The 27,161-nt window shown below is 39.9% G+C and overlaps 1 protein-coding gene across 4 annotated transcripts in view; it reads left to right on the top strand.

Annotated features, from left to right (window-relative positions):
* The window catches only part of CACNA2D3 (calcium voltage-gated channel auxiliary subunit alpha2delta 3), a 1,429,924-nt gene that overhangs the window by 934,121 nt on the left and 468,642 nt on the right, over window positions 1-27,161 (top strand). The gene's annotated exons all lie outside the window — the stretch shown is intronic.

The raw sequence follows: 27,161 nt of genomic DNA, 5'->3' as shown, positions 1-27,161 counted from the left end.
CCTGTGCTAATTGTAGCCTCAGTTTCCTGTTATTAGCTGACAGGAGTGACACCCGGAAAGGTCTTCTGCTGCTTTAGCCCATCTGCTTCAATGTTCGATGTGAGATATGTCAGAGATGGTATTCTGCATACTTTGGTTGTAATGAGTGGTTATTTGAGTAACTGTTACCTTTCTATCATCTCGAACCAGTCTGCTCATTCTCCTTTGACCTCTAACATCAACAAGGCATTTTCTTCCATACAGCTGCAGCTCACTGGATATTTTCTCTTTTTCTGACCATTCTCTGTAAACCCTAGAGATGCTTGTGTATGAAAATCCCAGTAGATTTTTGAAATACTCAGATCAGTCCGCCTGGCACCAACAACCATGTCACATTCAAAGTCACCTAAACCCCCTTTTTTCCGCATTCTGATGCCTGGTTTAAACTTCAGGAAGTCATCCCCACCATGTCTAGATGCCTAAATGCATTGAGTTGCTGCCATGTGATTGGCTGATTAGCAATTTGTGTTACCAAGCAATCAAACAGATGTACCTAATAAAGTGGCCGGTGAGTGTATAGTTCCCAGTCTGTGCGAACCATGGCAGCCAGGAGGGGTAACAGCAAGGGTCCTCCTTTAAGTGGTATTAAACCCCAAACCAAAAATGTCAAATATTGCAGCTTACCAATCATTAGATACTGTGTGGTGGCTTCTTTTATATTTTTTTATTAAGCTTTTTTCCCCTCTGTTTTCACCTGGTGATCTGGCCAGTACAGCACCGTCTGTATTAGAGTGCCCCCTCACTCTGGATGAAGAAGAACAGGGGCACAGGAGACAGCAGCATTGTCAGCCGGGGGGCAGGGTAGTGTTAAATGTAATAGCAGATTTAAATACATCAACAAATTGAACCCAAACTCCAGTTAACACTTTATAAGCGGTTACAGCAAACTATTTTTTTTTCTTTTTGGGATAAAAGTTTTACATAAATAAATAAAAGCTGATCATTATAAACACCCCTGTCAGTGTTAAATGGTTTGTCTCATTAATGTAAACTGATGCATCTGGAAGAGAGTTCTTCTGAAAAACAACAGACTAAAGCCCCGTACACACGCAACGATTATCGGCCGACTGATCGTCCGACTTTTGTCCAGAGTGGTCTTTTGTTGGTTGGAATGTGCCTAGACTGCACACAAATTTTCTCGGCCAACAAAAATCTACTTCAGAAGTGATGTCATGTGCTGGTTTACTTTCCGTGTGTTTTTTCTTCTCTGAGCATGCCCAGTCTTGCTCATCTGATTTTTGTCTGCCGTAATCTGTACTGACTGACGGAAAATCGGCCGTTGTGTTGACGGCCAACATAAATTTTATAGCACTGCACACCAGATTTTATTCGGCCGAAAAGTCGGAGTCGGTTGTCGAAAGCATCATACTAACAAGCCGAAAATTGGCCGATCGGACGTTGGCCGAAAATTCCCGGCCAATAATCGATGTGTGTGTAGATTTAAATATACTTTAAAGATTGAAAGTATTTTGAATAAAATCCACAGTAACAAGAAAACTACGTGTTGTCCATAGGAACCAATAGTCATTTTTCAGGTGTCGATTAACAACTTACCTACCAGCCACCATATAACGGCGGCAGGTTGGCAGGTTCCCGCGAATCCCTGTACCTGTACGGCGGTCCGCAGGAGCGATCCTGGGGGCGCACGCCCACTTGCCATCAGGGAAGCCCATCCAATGGGTCGGCGGCTGGGATTGCCACCGGGCACCCGCGATCGCTTCCCTTGAAGAAGTAAGTAAACACAGCACACTGTTGTTCTCTCAGGAATCAATACAGAGCTCTGTATTATTGATATATATATATATATATATATATATATATATATATATATATATATATATATAGATGTATTATTATATAGAGTTTTGATTTCACAAGCCCACCTCCCCCCCCACAGTAAGAAAACACCCCCTAGTCTCACATTTAACCCTTTGATCACTCCTGGGTTAACCCCTTCCCTGCCAGTGTCATTAATACAGTCACAGTGCATATTTTTATCACTGATTACTGTAGTAATGTCACTGGTCCCCCCAAAAGTGTTAAAAAAATGTCAGTTAGGGGTCCGATCTGTCCACCGCAACGTCGCAGTCCCGCAAAAAATCGCTGATCCCTGCTATTACTAGTAAAATAAATAAAAATTACAAAAATCTTTCCCCAAGTTTTTAGACGTGATAACTTTTGCGCAAACCAATCAAAATACGCTTATTGGGATTTTTTTTACCAAAAATATTGTAGCAGAATACAAATTGGCCTAAAATTATGAAAAAATTAGATTTCTAATTTTTTATTTTTTGGGGGGCAATGTTATACAGCAGAAAGTAAAAAATATGGTTTTGTTCTTTTTTTCAGAATTGTCGCTCTTTTTTTGTTTATAGTGCAAAAAAAAAAATCGCACAGGTGATCAAATACCACCAAGAGAAAGCTCTATTTGTGGGAAAAAAAGGACATCAATTTTATTTGGGTACAGTGTCACACATTTGCAGTCCCACTAAAAACCACTGATCCCCGCCATTACTAGTAAAACAAAAAAATAAATAAAAATGACAAAAATCTTTCACCTAGTTTTTAGACACGATAACTTTTGCGCAAACCAATCAAAATATGCTTATTGGGCTTTTTTTTTTTTAACCAAAAATATGTGGCAGAATACAAATTTGCCTAAAATGATGAAAAAATTAGATTTTAAATTTTTTTTTTTTTGTGAATGTTATATAGCAGCAAGTAAAAAAATGTGTTTTTTTTACTTGCTTTTATTTATTTTATTTATTTTTTCTGAATTGTCGCTCCTTTTTTGTTTATAGCGCAAAAAATAAAAATCACACAGGTGATCAAATACCACCAAAAGAAAGCTCTATTTGTGGGAAAAAAAGGACATCAATTGTATTTGGGTACAGCATCGCACGACCGCCCAATTGTCTGTTAAAATAACGTGGTGCTGACTCCAGTGGTGGCTGGTGCATATGGGGCGCAGGGGCATCGCCCCCCCATTAATGCATCCGGCCCCTTAATCTACATGCGGGGCCGCAAAAAAAAAAGCCACAAAAGCCGGGGACTTCAATGTGGCTTTTTTTATTTTTTTTAGCCATGTGATTAGAGCCAGAGGCTCTAATAGGGTAAAAAAAAGGGTGGGCTAGGGGCATAGAGCACTGCACTCTGAGCCCACCCAGTCATGTGACAATAGCGAATGAAAATTCACTATTGTCAGACGGATCCTCCTCCTGGCCAATCAGGAAGCGGGTTCTGAGACCCGTTTCTAGATTGGCCGAAAGGAGAAGCCATGGAGGAGGAAGGAGGAGACGCAGAAGACAGGGAAGAAGCCACCTCCTCTACCGCCGTCGCCGTTTGCCTGCTGCAGATGGGTGAGTGAGCCGGGGGGGTCCTGTACTGTACTGTCATGTCATGCTATGCTGTGGGTCCTGTACTGTAATGCTGTGTGTACAGTGTGTGGCCTGGTGTGGCCTGGTGGGGGGGTGTACGGTGCGGTCTGTCTGCTAACACCCCCCCCCCCCGGTCCATGGAGCACCAGCCGCCACTGGCTGACTCACAAAAAAAGACCTAGTTATTAAGAGGAAAAATCTTCAGACAATCAAATGGTTTGTTCATGGATAATACCGCTACGCCTCTCCTTTTATAAATGGGCCCTGATGTCCTCATGGATATTGTCATGTCAACTGCTAATTCATTCTGCATATTTGAGCACATCACTTGTCTTGTTTCGTGTTAAATGGTGTTTTTGTTGGTCTAAAATAATGGAGACAATGTTCCATATGTGCAATAAAGTTGTTCATTAAAAGAGGGAACAGCAATGATGTCATCCTGGGAGGCAAAACGGGAAGACTGATGCTAATAATCTAAAGGAAGGAAACACAATGCGTGCAATGAAACAACATTTAAAGCAACTAATCAAAATTTTACTAGTGTGACTGACATCAGGCTGATCCAAGCTAAGATATGATTGCTAGCATATGATCTGCCATGCAGAGAGGAGAAAAAAGATTACGGGTCCTCTAAATCTCAATACAAGCTGCACTGTATGAAAAAAAAAAAAAAGATTGATAGCTATTGCAGGTATAACAGTAAAAATGTTTTGGAGCCTATAAGCACTGAAGATGTTTCGAATTAAAAAAAGTGATTTTGGTGGAAATATTTTCCTCTAGTTTACAGGAGACTTCCTGACTGGAAGCCTATTGAAAGCTACAGATAGTGGATATTACTTTTTATTATCTTTATAGAATCACCCATGTCTGTACTAGGAGAATTGCAGGTGCCACCCTCTGCCTTATCAGCATCATGTGTACAGCTTCTCTTTTATTTTGCCTTTGTAGAGACATAGTGGGTTAATATAATCCATACTTCACTGTTCATCAGATTCCAGTTGTTATTCTTTACAAAACCTTAAAGTAGGAGTCATTAGGGGTCCATGAGATGAGGTGAGATGTGTTATGTTGCCCCTGGGGGGGCAACACCTCATACAAGAGTCCTACCATAGCTTATGGTAGGAATGCCCTTTAGTTCTGACATAATACTTACATAAATCTTTTTGTGGAGCTGGATTAAACGAAAAACAAAATAGGTGGGGGCCTAAAAAGTAACTCCACTTTTGTTGAGAAAAAAAATATTCCCTCTGGGTGATCTCTGTACATTGCAAGGATTTTAACAAACTTTGTTGCAGATTCCTACCTTTTGTTATTCTGAAGAATTCCCTGTGTGTTTGTCTGTGTCCATGTGGAAAAGTGAGTCTAATGGGACTGGTTTCTTAACTATCAACCAGCAGCTACACCTGCAGGGCTCTAATGAGGAAAGCTGCTGGGCCTGCATCATTTTAGATGTGAATTCCTATTGGAAGTATCTCACCAAAAGTGACATTTTTGTTGCAGGTAATGCCAGAAATCTGACTTGTATCTTAGTGTAGACTTCACAATCACAGAAGCCGGAAATGATGTTTCTGGGGGACGTTTTGTATGCAGAATGTGTACAAAACACTCCCAGGTAGCCATATTGCATTGCATTTTCAGAAAATGTCAGCGGCTGCAGATTGAAAAGGAAAAGTCATTTTTAATAACATTCAATTACAATATGACTCGCAATTGTACACACTATATTATTTTTTCTTTATTTGCAATTTTTTTTCCCACGAAAGTGGAGTTACTTTTTAAGGTTAATATTAGGGGTCGACCAATTATCGGCAACCCCAACATATCGGGGGCCGATATGCACTTTTCCTGATATCGGCCCCTGAGGTCACCGATATTGCCGATATTTCAGGAAAGTACATGTACCGGAGTGATGCCTGCAGCTAGAGGCATCACCCCGGTACCGGCGTCCATAGCCGACGGTCGGCTGTCTTTCAATGACAACTGATGCGGCTGAGAAGCCGCTCCGCTGTCATTACAAGGAGCGGGAGGGGACTTCCCCCCCTCCCGCCGCCTTCCGCAGCTCTCCTTCTCTTGCCCCACCTGGAGACCCTGGCATCCTACCTCCACGGCTGCCGAAGAGAAGACCCAATCAAAACCGCATTCGGGTCTACATGTAAAAAACCCGGAAGTGATGTCATGACATCACTTCCGGGTACTCGGTGCCAAATTCAAAAAAATAACAGCTTTCAGAAAAGCCAAACTTGGCGTTTTGAATGCTTTAAAGTGCAGTGGAGGGGTTTGGGGTCTTTTAGACACCCAGATCCCTCCACAAGAGTAGTACCTGTTAAAAAAAAAAAAAAAAATGTAATGTCTGAAAATATCGGCCGATACCAATATCCAATGACCAAAATATCGGTATCGGCATTAAAAAAAGGATATCGGTCGATCACTAGTTAATATACTGTAGATTCAAGAACAAAAATTTTATATATTGCAGCTTATCTGATATGAGTGTTCCCAGCTATATTTTTTGAATGACTATACAATTTCCCTCTAGGTCATGGAAATAATGAGAGGGTGAGATGTTTGTAATCTAAATCATGGAAGCAGCACCAATATAGATACAGCAAGAATATCGTATGTATCTATATACAGGTGCATATCAAAAATTTAAAATATCATCACAAAGTTTATTTATTTCAGTAATTTAATTCAAAAAATGAAACTCATACATTTTATAGAGATGCGTTACACACAGAGTGAAATATTTCAAGCATTTTTTTCATTTATTTTGATGATTATAGCGTACAGCAAGTGAAAACCCAAAATTTAGTACCTCAGAAAATTTGAATATTACATAAGACCAATAAAAAGGGTTTTTAATTCAGAAATGTTGGCTTACTGAAAAGCATGTCCATGTACAGTATAGTATTCACTCAATACTTGGTCATGGCTCCTTTTGCATGAGTTACTACATCAATGCGGCTTGGCGGCAATCACTTTTAGCACTGCTGAGGTCTTATGTAAGCCCAGGTTTCTTTGATAGTGGCCTTCAGCTCCTCTGCATTGTTGGGTCTGGGGGTCTCTCATCCAGGGGCAGACTGGCAACTTTCAGCCCAGGGGGCAAGTACAAACCAGAGGCCCATGGTACAGCGACTCGGCCCCTCTTCCCATCTTCCACCTGACCCCCATTCCTGGCCGAAGCTCCGCTCCAGGTACTCTCCACTCACCGGCTGAATCCGGGTTCCCAACCTGGCCAGCAGGGAGCGGTTGGGGGAGCTGGGACATCTTGGTTGGGGCTGGCCAGGGGAGGAGAGTCTCAAGTGGGGCATGGAACTGTCCTCTGCTCAGACACAGTTTACATAATCAATTCTGGGGAGGGAGGCCTGAGCTCTGTCCTTGTCTTCATCCCACACTCAGTAGGTCAGTGGCAGAGACTTCTTACTTCTCTTCACCAGGGATCCTTTAGGCATGTCTGTGGCAGAAGCGGTGTGGTCTGTTTACAGGACATCTGAGTGGCCCAGGAGGAGATTGCCCCCCTGCCCCCTGGCCCAGTCCTCCCCTGCTCTCATCTTCCTCTTGACAATATTCCAAAGATTCTCTATAGGGTTTAGGTCAGGCGAGTTTGCTGGGCAATCAAGGACAGTGATACCATGATCATTAAACTAGGTACTGATACCTTTGACAGTGTGAGTAGGTGCCAGGTCCTACTGGAAAATTAAATCAGCATCGCTATAAAGCTAGTCAGCAAAGGGAACCATGAAGTGCTCTAGAATTTCCTGGTAGAGGGCTGCGCTGACTTTGGACTTAATAAAACACAGTGCACCAACACCAGTAGATGACATGGCTCCCCAAATCATCACTGACTGTGGAAACTTCACACTGGACCTGATGCAACTTGGAATCTGTGCCTCTCTGCTCCTCCTCCAGACTTTGGGACCTTGATTTACAAATTAAATGCAAAATTTTCCACAGTCAGTGAAGATTTTGGGAGCCATGTCATTCTCTGGTGTTGGTCCAGTGTGGTTTATCGAGTCCAAAGTCAGAGGAATGGGTGGACTTAGGTAAGCACATAAATATAATATTCATAAAAAAACAATGTTTTATTCCATCAGTTAAAAAAAAAAAGGTAAAACAAGGTTAAAGATTTTGTATATTCACCCAAACAAACAAACTTGTGCACGATCATATGTTGTTCCAGCACCTACATAGCCATAAGTATATAGTATGTCTGGGTATGAAACAATATGGTCTCAAAATTTGTAGCTCATATATGGTGCAGACAAATCAGCTGTTCTTGACACATTTCAAAGAATATATCCACTTCATCAAAAGTATGATGGATGTACACAGGGTAATGTAAACATTGGTAAAGAACCCCTCTAAAGGCGAATATCAGCACCCTTATGCCAGATGCCTGGCAGTCAGGATGGAAGAGACAGTGGCTAGCAGCATCAGTTAGAGATGTATAGAGCAAGAGAGATAGGCGCCACTGGATGTCCTATATCTTACATAAAATAATAGAATCCATAGTATAGATAGTCTCTGAGTAGATCAATTGTACGTAAAAATTATGTATTCCATCAGTCTATAAGGAGATCCTTTGAGTTGGTGTCCAGGCTCTAGGGCAAGCCTATCACAGGAGCATAAGCAGGCTCTGTGAAAGCGCCTCTAAGTGCAGACAGAATGGATGCTTTATGGTAAAATAAGTAACAAGGGGCAACTCACATTAGGGGAAAATAAAACAGGCTTATCATGAGAGGGAAGGCCGGAATGTCAGTGCTGGATGCCCCAGCTCCATCTCGGCTTCTCCTCAGACGACTTACTATGTGGCAGCAGGCCTTGGTGGTCCTTCTGACAGACATCCAGCCCTGACATCCTGTTTTATTTTCACCTAATGTGAGTTGACCCTTGTTACTTATTTTACCAATAAACCATCTGTATTGTCTGCACTTAGAAGCACTTTCTTCTCTCTTTTGCCAGTTAGAGTTGTTTGTACTCATTCATTGCAATATAAGCTTTATATGTATACATAGGGCGGCATCGTTAAGCAGTAAAGCTGCTTCGAATCCAGAAGTCCCTTTTAGATACAGCACAGTAGGTGACCGTGGTCACTCTAGGACAGGAAAAAGGTTGCTGGCAGGATCACCTGGTAAAAAGAGTAAATAAAGTGAAAAAGGTCTGAAAAAGGAAACTAATGGAAGCCATATATTATACAAAAAAAAAAAAAAAAGGCTGAAATTCTGTCATTTGGACAGTTTGTTTGTTTTTCGGACAGTTAATGGGCACAAATCAGTAATCGGCTGTGGCATTTTTGAGCCAAAATAGCGAAGGCCAAATTTGGAAATTTTCTGCTGAACGAAGGATAAATTGAAAGGTTAATGTGTTTCTCATCCAAACTGTTTGCACTAGGCATATGTGAAAAAACAAACAAAAAAATTATTAATTTATGTCCATTAAGCAATTTATCGGTCATTATATGATGGCACGATCATCTGCTCTCACGGCCGAGTGTTCGTTTTCAAAAATCAGTTTGAATGATTTTTCATATAGTATACGGCCAGCATTAGGCAGCTATCACACCTAAGGACTAGTAGGCTGCAATATATTACTTTTTTGTGATAGATACCCTTAGTTTGGTATGATATGCTTTTCAAAAATGTTTTTTTTTAACTTAGAGTGAGATAATATTATACAATTAATAGTTTATCACATCTAATACACATTCTTTAAATTATCTGAGCTGTTTAGAACTAAGTGGCTTTAGAAATATGTGGTCACAGGGGGTGGCTCAATTAAAGTAACCCTTCTCTCTTCCAATGTTTATGGAAACTGCTGCCAAATTCAAACTATTGTGCTTGTCATCAACTCACCGAAGCATAGTCAGTAAACAGATACTTTGCTCCTTTTGGATGCCAGCAACTTATACAGCACAGAGAAGGTAAAGCTATGCTCTCAATCATAGCCTGCATAATAAAGACACTTCTGCTCTTCCCATGACATTTACATTTTAGCATTACCTGCATGACAGTAGCCAAAAGTCAGGATTTATGGGGAGAGTTCAGAAATGGAAATGATGACTTTGCATTGAAATTCACATATGAGTAACATTGCTGGTTAATAATGCACATTTTGGGGAAATAATTATTGCATTTAAAATAGTTGATGGAGCAGATAATCACAATACCACTAGGTTGGCATGTTTGGGGAATGGAAAGATACCACATGGTAGACTTTGATATATCATATATGTGATTAGCAGACAACCCAAGAACAGCACTTCATGAATGTTCAGTATCTCCTGCAAGCTAATGGTTTATGTCACAGAAAGTGGTAGTTGAATAGTGTCAGCTTTGGCTGTAATGCAAAACCATGTCTGTTCCAATGATCATTTTAACTAAGACATCCAATATTTGCTGAAACTTGTTAGTACAGACCCTAGAGAAATAGCAAAGGAAGGGAGTGCATATTGTTTCTGTTATACTAACATGAGGCAACTTGGTGCAAGGTTTTATTCTATGCTGCCTCTAGAGTATTGGTTCTCAAAGTTATGTGGTCCCCAGGCCATTTTATTCCAAGCCACCATTATGGGAGACCATCTATACCCAGAGCATCTTCCTATCTGGTACAAATGATCACCTAAATTTTGTGAGTTGGTTGTAGCCTTTCTTCTCATTCCTCTCACCGACTTTTTACTGCTTTTAATGGTTCCATAATATACTTAGCTTTGCTTTTATCAGGCTCTGTATTTTGCAGCCTCTTACTGGTTCACAGATGCATTCAGATTCTTTATTTTCTACTTGTCAATTGTTTTACTTTTACCTTATTTTGCTTTACACCTGTATCTGCAAACAATACTTATTTTATTAGTCAAGAAAAATACAATTATCCTGTTTCTTTAAATATCTCCAAGGGCAGGCCATAGGTGGTGCAAAATTTGCATTATTCCCCCATCAACACAGACAGTTCTGACAGGGGAATCCCTCCTGCTGAGAATCTGTCTGCTGCCAGCAGGGGTGGGCGGGGAAGCTGCCCCCCGCTGGAAGAAGACATTGATCATTGCTAGCGGCTATAGCAGCTTCTAGTGATAATCGCAAGTGAATATGGCAGGCTGGTTGTACCCAAGTTGATTGATCAACTTGGTACATTCAGCCTGTCCATACACAGTTCCAAACTTGGCCGGTTCCTGATGAACCGGTAGTCCGTGAAAAAACCTACCCGTGAGAAATGCATACCCTCGTCACTTCCAGTGCACCTACGTCAGCAGAGGGTATGAAATGTTCACAGTAGTGTGTTATACACCGCATCACCACATTAAAATATCTCCGCTGCAATATGAGTCATCTCCGCTCCTATCCCTGTCATTTCCCTCATCTTGCCTACTAAATGTAAAAGCGGATCACGGAGCCGACATCTTCGTCATTTACATTTCATACACCTGCCGCCGCTTTTACATTTAGTAGCCAAGATCAGGGAAGTGACAGGGATAGGAGCGGATATGATTCATATTGCAGCCGAGCTGTTTTAATGTAACCGCCGCTGTGTATCGTTGCACACACTGCCGTGAACAATCCATACCCTCCGTGCATGCGCAATTGTCAATTCCTCAGCTGTTCAATGACATATCCGGGGTTTTGAGCATGCGCACTGCTACGCTGCTCAGCTGTTCCTGACAGGAAGTGACGAGGGTAGGCATTTCTCACGGGGTAGGTTATTCTCACGGAACACCGGCTGAGATTTGAACTGTGTATGGCTGGCCAAAGGCTTCAGCAAAACCTAGAATTCACTATTGTGGACAATCAAAGTCAATGATGGGTTTCCTTATGTGCTTTCTAAACATAATTGAGGCCTGTGTCAACCATTTCAGGCTTTCAGCTTGTGCCAAAAGAGGAAATATTTTCTCTTATCATACTCCTTTTTTTCTTTTCTTTTCTACAGTGGAACAAAAAAAACTAAATTACCAAAAAGTAAATAAAAAAGTGCATGTGACTACACACAAAAAAGGGCACTTAGGATAGGTCTTATGGTCCTTCTTTTAGAAGAAATCTTCCCTGACCCCCTGGGGTGCAAGCCTCCTGATGGGGGTAGGGGACACTCAGTTCCACCAAGCCAAAAGGCTTGACAGACTCCTCTCTTTATGGTCAGCCAAAGCCAACCAACTTGTACTAGGTGGGGAGGGGGGGGGGGGGGGCTCTGCTGAAAGGAGACTATTTACAGGAGAGGAGGTAACTAAGGTAACTAATGGCCACACATCCTACCCCTTGACTTCAAGGTAAATCCAATCACAGTTTAAGAAACACCAATCCAGAGGATTCTCAATTCCCCTTTGGAATGGCCCTGCCCACAGACTGATATGAGATAACAGTCGAGTAGAAACTTCAGGTAAAAAAAATATTTTGAGCAAATCTCCATCACTAAGTTCTTTACCCTTTTCCAACACCTTTACCTAGAGTTTACTCTTAGATCTTTCTGACTAGCACATCTATTTTACATGCATGGTCATTTTCGCAGGTAGTGTTGTTGGAAGTTCTTGGCCCTGGGAAAGACCCATGCAGATGGTAGTCATGTGAAAACCAGGGAGCTAACAGAGAAAAATTATATATATTCTTTGCTAATACCATAACAAATGTTCATGTGTTTTCCAGATGTGTCCCTTTCATCCAATTGACAAAAAATAATGTTCAGATATTTCAGGTTTTGTTAATGGATGTTACCCACATGTGTTATGCAACCTTTCGAGTGAACTGCCCTGACCCCATGCCAGTCGTAAATTTGTCATTACAGATAAGAGTCATTGTACAATTGCAGGGCACAGATGATCATTAGGTGGTAGTGAAGTCGGCAGTTAGAAAATGGTAAATAGAGACATGTGCACTGCTATGATTGCTGCTTTAGATCTTTTGCATTCAGAAGGACATTTCAGCTTTTCATATTTCATGGTTAGTTCCTACAGCTGCTGTTAACTTTTGTCTGTAGGCTGAATATATGTCTATATATATTTAAACACCGGTTGAGAATAAACACCACAGTCAGGGTTATTTTATTCCTTTGAGCTAAATGATAACCCACATCAGCTACACAGTGCTTTGGCACATGTAGCCATCTTTGAGAGCAAATGTGTCCATATATTAGTTGAAGGAATCATAAGGTTACTTGTAATCACACACACCCCTGCTGAGAAACATAGGGATGGACAACTAGATATAAGAACTAATCAAAGAGAGCCAATAAGGATTTTTGAAAAATTATGTTGGAATGGGAAAGGCCACAAGTTTATTGGTTTAATAAACTACATACACATTCCATTATAACAGCAAACAATGACATTAACATTTAAAGAATCAGAGATGATGGGGAGCACTGAACCATTGTGACCTTGCTTAAGTTCCTTTCCTAACCATTAATTCTGGCCAGGCATCCAACTAACCAAAGGCCCCAGAGGGCATAAAACAGGTACAGTTCAACTGTTGGCAAGGCTAAACCTGCCTATAATGCTATTACAATAAACAACAAGGAAGGGAGAGGGGGGGGGGGGCATGCCAGAATGGTCCAGGAAGTTTAAGATCAGTCATTTCTTCTATGCTTAAAGCCAAACTCTAGGATAAAATCACCCCACCCCCTACACACACACACTTTTCTCTATATGAGCACTGAATAAAAAAATAAACTTCCCATTTCCACTTACCTTAAATGGTCACATGATCATCCAGTGTTGAGTTTTTCTTCTCTCTGTTTACTTCCTTGCGGGGTCCTTCTTCTGGATGTCCATGTCACTGCCTGCATGAGGTGGACAATTCACTTTGGACACCAGCAGAGGGGTTCTTTTAGGATCTAGAAGAGGACTGATGTATGACCAAGAGGAGTGAACGGAACCATCCTGTGAATATTACCAGGTAGTGCATGACTAGCAGTCCCCCCAGGGGAAACAGTGAGAACTGGATAGGTGAGTATAACTGGCTTCACTAGGGAAGCAAAGTCTAACACCTGTGAGGGTTAGGTTAGAGGGGCTAGGAGGGAGAGATGAGTAAAATTATAGAATTCACCCTACCTTGGGCTTTAGTCGCCTTTCACACCTATGCGATTTTGCTGCAATTTTTTTGCCGCGGTTTTGACTGGACTTGAAACAATGCCAAAGTCTATGGACCTCAAAACGCATTAAAATCAGCCCAAAGTAGTGCAGGGACTACTTGAAGTCACTGGGACTTGAAGTCATACAGATATGAATGGTACTCATTGGAAATAATAGAGTATTACTTGTCATGCGACTTTGCAGTCCCAAGTTGCAGGACAAGTTGCACAAGTGTTAAAGGGGCCTTAAAGTGATTGTAAAGTCTTGTTTTTTTTTCTATTAAAATACCAAACATATTCTACACACCTGCTCTGTGCGGTGGTTTTGCACAGGGCAGCCCGGACCCTCTTCCCTGGCTGGAGCTCCTGCCCCACCCTCCCGTTGAGTGCCTCCACAGCAAGCAGTTTGCTATGGGGGCACCCGAGCCGAGTTACAGCTCCACGTATCCATTCAGACACAGAGTTGCCGTTCAGCCCCGCCCCCTCTCTCTCTTGAGTGGCTGAGTTTAATTACCAGCAGTGAGAGACAATGGCGCTGCTGCTGTGTCTCAGCCAATCAGGATGGCTGAAGCACTTGTGGACATCGCTAGATAAAGAGGGCTCAGGTAAGTATTAGGGGGGCTGAGGGGGGCTGCTGCACACAAAAGGCTTTTTATCTTATTGAATAGAATGTATTAAGATAAAAAAAACAACTTCTGACTTTACAACCCTTAAAGTAGAATACCGATTCACTTCTTTTAGACACAAACCTGTCAATTGAGAAAAGGGGTAAAAAAACTGCGCAAATGGTGTGAAAAAATTAATTAATATAAATAAATGTATATATAAATTTGAATATAAAGTGATAAAGTGGGATTTCTCCCACGCTGTCAGCTGCTACACAAACGTGGAATCATGATAAATAGTGAACAAATGGGGATGTAGCGCTCGACAGAAATATATAAAATAAATACAAACATGTGAACCATATAAACCATATAGGATGATTCGTACAATAAAGTCTCTGGTGTCCAAAGCAATTAGATAATTGACAGCCAATATGGAAGACACAGACTTGATAGGGTGGTTTCCTTAGCAAAGCCTTCACCTTCACACGATCACCCAGTGGAATAACTATTTGAGCCGCTTACCAGATTTAATGGACCCCTTGATTATAGGGGGTCAAATGCGCTGTGTACTCCAGTAAGGAACTCTAATGCATCTTGCTCCTATAAGTAGAGGTCATCACAGCCAGAGTCAGTGCCATAATCAGAAAGCCAAGCCATATGCAGGGATGAAAAAATAGTCTCATGGTGCAGTATCTCTTATCAATCAAGCATTTATTTAAGACAAATTGGGAACGTGAGACCATACACATCCGGGTCTGAGGTCTGAGGAGCGCAGCGTGGAGCTGCGTCTCCCATCCCCAGCAAACGATTTTATTGAAGGCTTTTATCTGCTTTTTGTCTAGTAAGTGCAATTTGTCTTAGATAAATGCTTGATTGATAAGAGATACTGCACCATGAGACTATTTTTTCATCCCTGCATATGGCTTGGCTTTCTGATTATGGCACTGACTCTGGCTGTGATGACCTCTACTTATGGGAGCAAGATGCATTAGAGTTCCTTACTGGAGTACACAGCGCATTTGACCCCCTATAATCAAGGGGTCCATTAAATCTGGTAAGCGGCTCATATAGTTATTCCACTGGGTGATCGTGTGAAGGTGAAGGCTTTGCTAAGGAAACCACCCTAAGTCTGTGTCTTCCATATTGGCTGTCAATTATCTAATTGCTTTGGACACCAGAGACTTTATTGCATGAATCATCCTATATGGTTTATATGGTTCACATGTTTGTATTTATTTTATATATTTCTGTTGAGCGCTACATCCCCATTTGTTCACTACAAACCTGTCAATAAACTCCACTTCGGATCCCTCACCTAAGGCATACCATACTTCTGTCAACCAGGGTTGCCCTTTACTAAAGCTCAAAAGGGTCTTCATTCATTTTTACATTCCTATCTTCTGTTGGTTGAGTAAATTCAACACACCTTTTGAGCAATTTACAGACATCAGAGCACAAAGTGTTAGGATTGGGTGACCCTTCTTCAACCCCCTTTAAAGTATTTGACCGGTTAGAACAGAAATATGGCAGCAACAGATATTGCTATTATGAAATGGTGGCTTTGAAAGGAATCTGTTATGTTTTAAGCATTGTAGACATGTTGCTGACATGTTTTTAAAGGTGCATGTTTTGCGCTATTTTCTGGATGAATTTCTTAAACTCGTGCATATTAGACATGCTGAGACCCTAAATGATTATACTTAAGTCAGCAATTTATTAGATAGTAAAGGCTGAAGATAACTTGCACCTTAAAAAACAAGTAAACAACAGCAGCTTCCATATTCCTAAGTTACTTTTAAAACCCAACTTTACTCTTTTGGTTTCTCCTTTTGATCTCACTGGTGTCCTTTTAGGTCTGTCTTTTTTTTAAAAAAAAAAAAAGCTTACAAAGCATGCTGGGAATTGTGGTTTCACAGCTGTTCTCATTCCAAATACTGTTTAAGCTTGCCTCAGCTGATTTATCTCTTTACAAGGCAAATAGTATTGTATCATTGTAATAAGGGATCTTGTCTCCAATATACGTTTGAAAGAAAAAAAACTTCTGTCTGGTGTTATTTGTTTCCAGCTTTCTTCTTATTTTCTCTGTCATCCTTTACCCAGTGTGAGTAAAGTTTTGTCCTCTTGGCTGCCATACATCATAATCTGCTTCATTTACCTGTTACTCTTTAAAGCGTTGAGTTCTCTGACATCAGAGGTTGAAAAGTAATTTTCCAGAGTTTTTGTTTTTTTATTCGGGCTTAAGAATTTTTATACACAATATGGACGCTGCTATACACAAGCTTTTACTGACTTTTCTCTTCTTTCGGCTTTACCTTATAATGTTCACATAAGCAGGAAACCTAAAAATTAAGTCAGAGTGGTAATCAATAGGTACCTTATGTATCTCAAGGACTTTACATTGCTCTTACCAAGAAAACAGATTTCCCCTCCTATTTTTCCCCATGCTAGTTAGAAATTGGAAGTATGTTTATGTTTAATGGGAAATGGCTTAGAAGAAACATAAAAACATAAAAGGGTGACAACAGAAAAAAAGACCAAATGGTCCATCATGTTGCCCCGTTTTGATTTTGTTTTTTTTTTGCCAACCTTTTTATCTGAATATTTACTCTATGTTTGCGTAGAGCATGCTTAAATTCACTACGTCTTCTGGAAGTCTTTTCCAAACATCAACTACCCATTTGGTAAAATAATACTTTATGGGGCCAGTTTTTAACTTCCTTGCTGCCAGTTTGAGGTCATGACTATAACAAAATGGCTGCCTCCACAGAAACCTTCACAGACTGGAAGGTTGTCGTGATTTTCATATCCATCAATGTCTTCCAATGTATTCTTTCCTAACCTGTTTTATTGTTGAATGTGATATTGTTCATAATTGTTTGTGGAAAAATTAGTTTTAATGTCATTAAATAATAATTTTATATTGCTGTGGATAATCATATGTATATTATTATATATCATTAATGATTATATATTGCAATGTTATAATAATTATAATATTATCTCTATTCATAATTAGGTAACCATTATTATTAATATATATTTTTTAAGCTGTAGTTAATCATTTTACCATTTCTATTAAATAAATGTAGATGAGGGGATAATGAACCTTTTAGTTCAAGTTAATTGCTTTTGAAATGTGGAATTTTAATAATATATTTTTTAATTAGTATTGATGGGGTTCTAAACCCAAAGTAGGCTGCTGAAGTCAAACTGGAACAAGCATTGCAAAGAGCCTTCATTTGTGACCTGTATTTTTGGCATTGTATTCCAGTCCAAACCCTTGTCCTCTATTTTAATCAGTCACAAAAAAGGGGAACCACTGTAACCTCTGAAACATTTCGGCTTACCCTGTTGATTACAGACAAAAACAAATATTCTGGACCTTCCAGGTGGTTTGATCCTTTTTTCATGTTTCCATAAGGGCCGCCTTTAATTTTTCATGTTTCCATAAGGGCCGCCTTTAAATACAGTGATCAAAATTCAGCCAGTTCAGCAGTGCCAGTCCCTATTGAATAAAAGCTGATTGTTTTATTGACTTCTGTCAAAAGAACATATTGTAAAATTCTTCTTGATCAGCAGCTGCAGCCAATCAGTTTTAGTCAATGATCCGTGAATTTTGACAGCGACGGGTACAGCTGTCAGAATACAACACCCTAGAGTGAGGGGAGAGGGGGATTCCTCCATGGCCATCAGACCAACTTAAGGGTCCAAGAGTCAGCAGAGCAGCCTGCCTATCTACATGTAACATTTACAACAATAGAGCATACATGGAAGTCCGCACAAATATATGAGATTTTTTTTTTCTTGTCTACGAATCTACGATTCTAAGATTCATCTACTCTATTTTTCTAGTAGCCACTGTCACCAAAACTGAAAGTTGGGGGAAAATCCCTTCAGTTTTTTCAGTGCTTTTAACCACTCCCTACCGTATCCAAAATTTAGCTGAAATATTAGTATTGATTAAAAGGTTTAATGACTGGCTTCTGCACTATGTGTTTGTATATAAATCATTTGTCAGCAAATAAATCCGTTTTAATTACAGCTTCCTTTTTACAAACAGGCATTCAGTTATTGAGGGTCATCATGTTTTTTCTTTTCTTTTACCTTATTATTACCCTTTTATGTGTTTGTTGGTATGGTGTAACTTGTGCCAGGGAGTAGAACGTTTTGTGTGTACAGTATATGTGTGTGTATAGTATGTGTTTAAAATGTTTCATAATGTTTCTTTTCTTTTTTTTTTTTTTATAACAAAGTGTTCTTCATTAGTTTGATTAATGTGATGCAAATTGGGAAAAACAGAGATTGCCATGAGGTTATTGCAAACATGTAATGTTTTATAATGTATTTGTTCCTGTATTATCTTGAGTTATAGTCTGTGAATCACCAACAGCTATAGTTATTGCACTTAAGGGGGCCACAAAAAATGTTGGTTCTTCCGCAAAGAGAATGTATCCTGTAGAATTCAACAATTAATGGAGATTTAAAAGGCCCTTTATAAGAAAAATAAAACAAGTGAAAGAAGTGAATTTATTCCCAAGGCTGCCTGTATTAATAGCTTGATAAATACAGTATTTCTACAATACACCTCTGTACATACATTTGCGCAGGCATGAACAGTTATTAGCACCCCAAGACACAAGAATTATGGGGTGCTCCTAGCTGCAAAGCTAAAGTTTTGCGTTATTTTCGGGTTAACCCGCCCTTTCCATTCTCTAATTGACCTTGGCATGGCCGTTATTTTCAAAGACCAGTAAAAAGCTTTCAAAGGTGAAAGTGAGCATGCCAACCCTAACCTTTCCTTTTAAAATTAAAATAAATGGGCATTGATTTACTAAGACTGGAGAGTGCAAAATCTGCTACAGCTGTGCATGGTAGCCCTTCAGCTTGTACAATTAAGCTTTGACAAAAAAAGCTGGAAAATTATTGATTTCTATGCAGAGCTGCACCAGATTTTGCACTTTGCGGCTTTAGTAAATAAACCCCACGCACTTCTCAGATTGGGCGGGTGTGGAAAGTGGGGTCCCCCAAGGTTCTGTCCTGGGACAAATTCTGTTTAATTTATTCATAAATGATCTAGAGGAGGGGATATCTAGTACAATCTCAGTATTTGCGGATGATACTAAACTAAGCATGCCAATATCTTCTATGCAGGATGTTGAAACCTTACAAGCGGACCTGAACAAAATAATGGGGTGGGCAACTACATGGCAGATGAGGTTTAATGTTGAAAAATGTAAAGTAATGCACTTGGGCGCCAGAAACACGAAAGCAAGCTACTCACTAGGGGGGGAACCTCTGGGTGGATCTAAGATAGAAAATGATCTGGGGGTCCTAGTGGACAACAGGCTTGGCAGTGGTATGCAATGCCAAGCCGCTGCAAGCAAAGCCAACAGAATACTGGCATGTAGAAAAAAGGGAATTCACTCCAGAAATAAAGAGATTATTCTCCCACTCTACAAGACTCTGGTCCGGCCACATCTGGAGTATGCTGTCCAGTTCTGGGCACCGGTCCTCAGGAAGGATGTGCTGGAACTGGAGAGAGTCCAGAGAAGGACAACAAAAATAATTAGGGAAATGGAGGGCATCGGCTATGAGGAAAGACTACAAGCACTCAACTCTGGAGAAGAGACGATTGAGGGGGGATATGATATCAATGTAAAAATACTGTACTGGCGACCCTAGCATAAGGAACAAACTTTTTAGAGAAAGGGAATTCAATAAGACACGTGGCCACTCACTAAAACTAGAGGAAAAACGGTTTAACCTTACAATACTTAAGGGGTTCTTCACTGTCAGAGCAGTAAGGATGTTGAATTCGCTTTCACAGGCAGTCATATCAGCAGGGAGCATCCATAGTTTGAAAAAACTATTAGATGGGCATCTTAAAGACCACAACATACAGGGGTATACAATGTACAGTTAACAGCAAACACGCACGCGCATCATAGGTTGAACTGGATGGACTGATGTCTTTTTTCAGCCTCACAAACTATGTAACTATGTAACCTCCTGGGGTACCCAAAGTTTAAAGAGGCACTTGCAGAACCCAGGGGTCCTTTTTAGGCTACTTTTTATGCCAATTTTGCTTCTTAAACACGACAGCAGATAGGGTTTAAAATTGAACTCCAGGACAAAATAAAAACACAGATAAAATACATATAAGGCAGAATTTTTACCTGCAAAAAAATTGTTCTAACAACCCAGTGCTGGGATTTACACATCCCCTTCACATGCGCAAAGCTAGGAGGATTACATCACGTATTTCTTAGAATTAAAGGATACAGTGGTGCCAACCCCTTGTTACCACTCTTTTTGTTAGACAATGCAGCAGCAGAACACTGATAAGGTCATCCCTCGGCTCATTCTGCTTTCTCCTCCTGTCAACGTGATCCTTGTCAGCTAACTTGTATACAGCATGCCTGAATGACTCTCCTGTCCCACCCCTGTTTTCTCCCAAAAGGAACACTTAAAGTTACATTTAAAAAATGCATTCAATGATTTACTAGTGATGAACCAATGACTGTATGAATCAGTGTTTTTTATATCTGCCTGGAGTTCAGCTTTATTACTGTTAGGCTGCTATAAAGAGCAATGGCAATGCATAAAGAACATAACCCATAGCAACAGTTTTCCATACTGATCTTCACCTTATTGATAGTACTTTGGGCATAATATTTAGTACGGCTTTGGTTAGATTGCAGATAGAATAGCATTCGAAAAAGTACACAATTACCTTCTTCAACCCCTTCCCACCATCCCTGCCACCTGTATAAAAACATTCTCCCATTAAGTTCTCAGTGCTGGGAAAATGTTTATAAGCACTGAGGACCCATTCACACTTGTGTGTTTTAACAATGCACGCTAAAACGTGCAACACACTTGATGGCAGACTAATGCATTATACAGTACAGCAAAGTGCACATGTGTGTGTTGTAGTGCGCTGCATTGCCAAAAAAAAGGTTCATGTACATTTTTTTTATCCTTTCTGGTTCATGCTGTAATGCATGTTAATTCCTGTGCAATGACGCACATGAAGGGAGTGCTTATGTGTGAATGAGCCCTTAAAGTTTGAAGATCACTCTGATCTCCATGGAGAGCTGCAAATCCAACAATCATATCATAGACATGACTAACCCTTGCATTGCCATTGACATAGTTGTGTTATAGCAGTGCAAAGGAAAGGTGAAAACTTTTTGTTTGCTTATAATCATGTCTATAGTGTGAAGGTGATCCAGGTAACTGATCCCTTGTACAAGATGTATGGGCAAGTCAGTGTGTAGCTGTCCAAGCATGTAGCTTTGCAGATGTCCCGCCTTGGTCCCAGGAATCACCTTGCTCCTCTATAAGCCAAGTATCATTGTAAGGGAGACATGACTAGGTCAAGAGTGGTGGAGATCAGGAACCCGCCTTCTAAACCTTCCCCGCAAGTGCTCAGCTCTTCCAGATTCAAGACTGTCAAACTTCTGATGATAGCTGTAAAAGCAGATTGGGGCTTTCTAGACCTAATCTACTTGTACTACTGCATGGGGTGATGTCTCCATAATGAGCAGTTTTATACTCCAGAAATGCATAACTTAGCATAACTTCCAGCACTGAAAAGCACCTATGAATGGAGGACAGATGCATGAATGAAAGGTCCTCCTACTTTGATCATAAAGCACCTTTCTTTCATGGAAACTACTGTAGGGTTTCTATGAATGGAGGAGGGGAGCAGAAAGGGCAGACATTGTTGGCACTCTTGATGAGCGCCTGTCACAGGTCCCTCAGCTCTATCAACTCTTGCAGCACTAGAAGATTACTGTTGCTGGGGTGTGGAGGGAGGCAGAGAAAAGAAGATTATTATTAAGACAGCCAGAACCAGCACAAGGGATCCCAGCTACTCTGCTACATGGCTCACACTGAAGGGTGTGGGCTCTAAAACAGTTCATGGTCCACCAAATATGGTAGCACAAAAAACAAGTATGGAGCCACTCAACTTTCAGAAGTCCAGAATATATTTGTTAATATCATCCTATTTTTAGTTTTACAGTATTTGACAAGGTTGTCAGTACTGGTTACAATTGAAGAGTGGTAAGGAAGACCACTTTGTATTACAACACAGAAGAGGCAGTAGAAAGTGAGCAAAATCAACAAATGCATAGTCGGAAGACCTGCACTGTATTAGTAATTCATTTTTATCAGCTGAGCTGTCTCAAAATTAAATATGTCACACATAATATATAATCTGAAATTTCCGTGGTGGTGTTTTTAATAAAGCAACAATTTTGATTATAACCATAAATAACCTATGGCTTTGACTTCAAAGCGCATTACTGAATACATGGTATTTATTGCTCCAGAGCTCCAGTCCATGCATGGTTGCGTAACATCTCCCTGTTTCGATTGGAATTGTTAATTGCACATATTTACTGTAAGCATGGCAAACATTTCAAAGAATCCAAGGGTCCATTTCTCAGTGGATCACATACCCACATATGTAAGCTGTTTATAAATGAAATGCAAACAAAACAATAAATAATGATTAAAATTAATATTAGTAATGCGAGTTAACGACAGGAAAATTGTATTAAGTAATAGCCATCTGGCTCATTGAGCAATAATCCCCACGATGCATCAGTTTCATGAACCAGTCCTGCCATAAATATGACACAGCTTTCTTTTATTCTTTTTGTGATTTCTTAAAAAATACATGTAGTTTCAGTACTTCATTATTACTTGCCACTGCAACTTGCTTAATAATATAATTTTCAAGGGGTACCTATTTTGCTCATACACAGGGACTTCAAACATAGGGACCTCAAGTCTGAAGCCTTTTTTTTATATCTTCATTTTCTGCATTAGCTACTCCCAGGTGCCACTAGAGGGAGCTGAAGGAAAATCATTTTTCCCAGTCGAGAGCTAGTCTCTCCTCTTGGCTCCCTCTAGCAGATGTTGGAAGCAGCTGTTGGAGGAAAAGAAGGCTTGCAGGCTAGAGGTCCCGTTATCTGACTTTTTTCAGGGTGCGGGTACAATTAAAAATAGGAATCAATGGAGAAATTAGGCATCTGTGAAATATAGTGAAAGCCAAAACTCTCAATATCACTCTGCTTTGACAAAATTTGCTTGATGTACAAATTTTTTCTTTTTATCCAAAGATTGTGTTTTTCAGTGGGTGTGTATTTGTATTTGCATATTTCATCCTTTTTATGTACTGTATGTGATTGTTATTTGTGTATTGTTGCTTCACATGTTTTACTTTTCTATTTTTCTCCTGTCTGTTTTTTGGGTGTTTTTTTTTTTTTTTTTTTTTAAAAAGTAAAATAACAAAAAAAAAAAAAATAGGCTAATGGGAGGCTGTTAATTTGTCCGGTCCAGTATAGTTGAAAGTAGCTTACGTAATGCAGAGGAGCTATTTATAAACACCAAAACCACTTTAGCTTTGCCTTCCCTATTAACTCAAATACATTTAGCCAAAATGGTACATTTTTGCTGAAATCTCCAGATTTTTTCCAAAATATCAGGGAAATTAAAATCTTTAATTTTGCCAATCCCTTATTAAGAATACTGTAAAGGATAAGTAGTGAAAATGCCCTTATCCTTTAGGCTCCGTTCACATGTAGGCGTTTTGGGGCGTTTTTGGGGCGTTTTTCTGCTCTAGGATCAGCTCTCAAAATGCCCAACAAGACAAATCCTATTCATTTAAATGGCCCCTGTTCACATCTGAGCGTTTTGACGCTGTGAGGAAAACGCCCAATGCTCAAAAAAGTACATTAGCTTCTTTTTGGGCAGATTACAGACGTTTTCCATTGTTCTCTATTCAATCTAAAAACGCCTGCACAAAAAACGCCCGTAAAAACACCTGTAAAACGCCTGCAAAAACGCCCATAAAAACGCCTGAAAAAATGCCCATAAAAACGCCTGTAAAAGCAACGCCAAGATGTGAACGTAGCCTAAGAGAAAAGCTCAATATGTCATCTTGAATCAAAGGTCATCCTCCTCCACCATTGATAGAGAGTTTTTCATTTATGAAAGCTATAGTGCAGCTTTTATGAATGGAGGAGGTAGGATAAAAGAGTAGTCAGCACTCTTGACAAGTGACTATGACAGGTCCAGCAGCTTGTATAAACCCCGGCAGCACTGGAAGATTAGATTACCACTGCAGGGGTTTGGGGGATCAGAAGATTTCACAGCTAGCAGCACAAGGGAAACTTTGCATTGAATTTAAGTGCAGTCCCTTGTGCTAGTACATATTATTTTTAATTTTGACTAAATGTGGGCTTAAAAAAAAGTCAGTTCTATATATTGCTATAATTTAGCAAATGTGTGCTCAGTGGGAAGATTTGCTTATTATAATCATATGTTCACACCCACCATTACAACAGGAGCAAAAACAGCTAGAAAAGTTGAGATTTAATCAGACGAGCAAAACATAAATTTGTGGGGGATCCTGTGCAGTCTGTATTGCTACAGTTTCAAGGAAAAAACTTCTAATATATGGCAGTTTTAGAAAATCAGAAGGCTGAAGATTGAACTAGAAAGTCAATTTAATCATATTTAATTACACATTGGCTCATATAATTTTTTTTTAACAAAAGTGGACTTCCTGTTAGATGAAAGATTCCTATTGACTAAATACAGATGAATCCTTCATAATGCCACTAGCAAGTGAATTGCATTCCTATGAATGTTTGGTCTTGTACCAATTTGATTATCCCCTAATTGGGTAGTTGATGACAGGCTACAAATCTTTGCTTACCCCAAAAAGTAAAAAAATGTCGCCCACCCCCTTTCCAACAAAAAATGTGGTTTTCTGTGGAGTGGGATTAGAAGAGTGTATGTAAAACTATACTGTGTATAGAAGTCAGGTGTTCACAGCTTTAATTGTGACCTTGCCTGGGTGTTTTTCTTTTATTATTGCACATGCTGTGTCTACTGGTGAGGCCTCTGTATTGGCACAACTGACTTCAGAGGAACATCTTCTAACAAACTGGCCATATACTAGTAGAATTTCATCCAAAGCTGTTTGCTTTTTGGAATCTTCAGAAGATTCACTAATGGCTAGTGGGGTCAAATTGACAATTGTTTTCATCCGTATTGATGAGAAAATTCAAAGGAGCAGGATGAGAAAGTTTTTTCAAACAAAATTCAAACTGTGAATGTGGTAATTGTTTGCAAAAAAGTATGGTCTGACAAAGGTCAGATACTGACCATAAAAAACATATTTAATAGGCTCAATATGGGAGACCACACAAAATTATAAAATATAATAAATGTATTGCTCAGCGGAAGTCTTTAGAACTAGCTACCTTATTAAACTGATACTATATGGATAGACTTAAACTGATACTATATGGATAGACTTAAACTGATACTATATGGATAGACTTCCGGTACCCTAAGTATAGTATATGTGATATTACTATGTGAATATGTTTTAAATCCCATTTTTAATGTTAAACAATACATTTATTATGTTTAATAATTGTGTGTGATCTCCCATATTGGGCTTATAAAGTCCATTTTTTCTGGTCAGTATCTGACCTTTGTTAGACCATACTTTTTTGCATTCTAAGTTTGGATGTGGCCTTAAAGTGATTGTAAAGTCTCGTTTTTTCTATTAAAATAACAAACATGTTATATTTACCTCCTCTGTGCAGCGGTTTTGCATAGGGCAGCCCTGATGCTCCTCTTCTTGGGTCCCTGGTTGGAGCTCCTGGCCCCCTCCCTCCTGTTGAGTGCCCTCACAGCAAGCAGCTTGCTATTGGGGCACCTGAGCCAAGCTGCAGCTCCGTGTATCCATTCAGACACAGAGCTGCCATTCTGCCCTGCCCCCTCTCTCCCCTGATTGGCTAGCTAAGTTTTATTGACAGCAGCAAGAGCCAATGGCGCCGCTGCTGTGTTTCAGCCAATCAGGAATGAGAGTCCCGGATGGCTAAAGCACTCGTGGACATTGCTGGATAGAGAGGGGGCTTGAGTAAGCATTAGGGGGGCTGAGGGGAGCTGCTGCATACAGATTGCTTTTTATCTTAATGCATAAATTATATATACATATAAAAAACCTTCTGACTCTACAACCCCTTTAAGTCAAAAACATACTTGTTTGTGGTATTAGTTTGTAGTAAATTGTACATGTTGGAATGTGAATGTGTTAGGTAAAAAAAAAAAAAAAAGAATGCTATTTAATTTGTCTGAAATTCCATTCAAGCAGCAGGTCAGGATGATATTTTAAGGGCTTTCGAACAAAATGAATTGACCCAATGATGGCAAGATTGAATTGTCTACTAACAGTTTTTCAAAAATTTTAACGTAAAGAAAATCTATCCTTAGAATATTTATTATACGTTCCTGTCTGCTATGGGAATAGGTACATGTAGTACTTTGTCCTATGTTTCTATAGTTATGAGGTCTAATTTGCATATCTCCCCTCCTTCTGCAGCCAATTCGACAACAGCTATGAAGGAGATGGATAAGTGCTGCTTGTTTTGACTGTACACTTTCCCGAGAAAAGCAGCAGCAAGAGGAATGCAGGAGGTGTGTCTTCATCTGCATTCCTCTTGCTGTTACTTGTCTTGGGAAAGTGTGAAAAACTGTACTTCTCAATCAGCCGTCTCCTTCATAGCTATTGTCAGATCGGACATGGTAGAAGTTGAGAGGGGCAGGTCAGTTCTCATAACTAGGGCTAGAAAGCACTTAGAAACGCAGGACCAAGTACTACATGTACTTTATTCCATAGAGGACAGAAATGTAAAATACAAATTCTAAGATATTTTTTAAGTTTGAATACATTTCTACTGGCTTATGGTCCCTGTCCCTCAAGCAATCCTGTTAATGGTGAGAACTTGTGAGCAGCAGGATCACTATGAAACACTCACCTGCTTGTATGTATCACATCCTTGCTGGTTAGATGAGTGAGATGTTGCTCTCTTCCTGGTGACTTACATCCTACAGCATTTTTATCAACAAGGCAATGTCTTGGCTATCCAGCTAGCGAGGGAGTATCACATGAAAGCAGAGCAGCGATATCCTTGCACATTTTAGTGATCCGGTCACTGGCATGTTTTCTCTACCAACAGCATAGCTAGTGTGACTTGGTCCTTAAAGACATATAATA

This window comes from Pelophylax lessonae (assembly GCF_965119305.1).
Source record: "Pelophylax lessonae genome assembly, chromosome: 8".
NCBI classification, from domain to species: Eukaryota; Metazoa; Chordata; class Amphibia; order Anura; family Ranidae; genus Pelophylax; species Pelophylax lessonae.
Note: the sequence above shows the minus strand (reverse complement) of the source record. Positions and strands in the feature narration are given on the sequence as shown.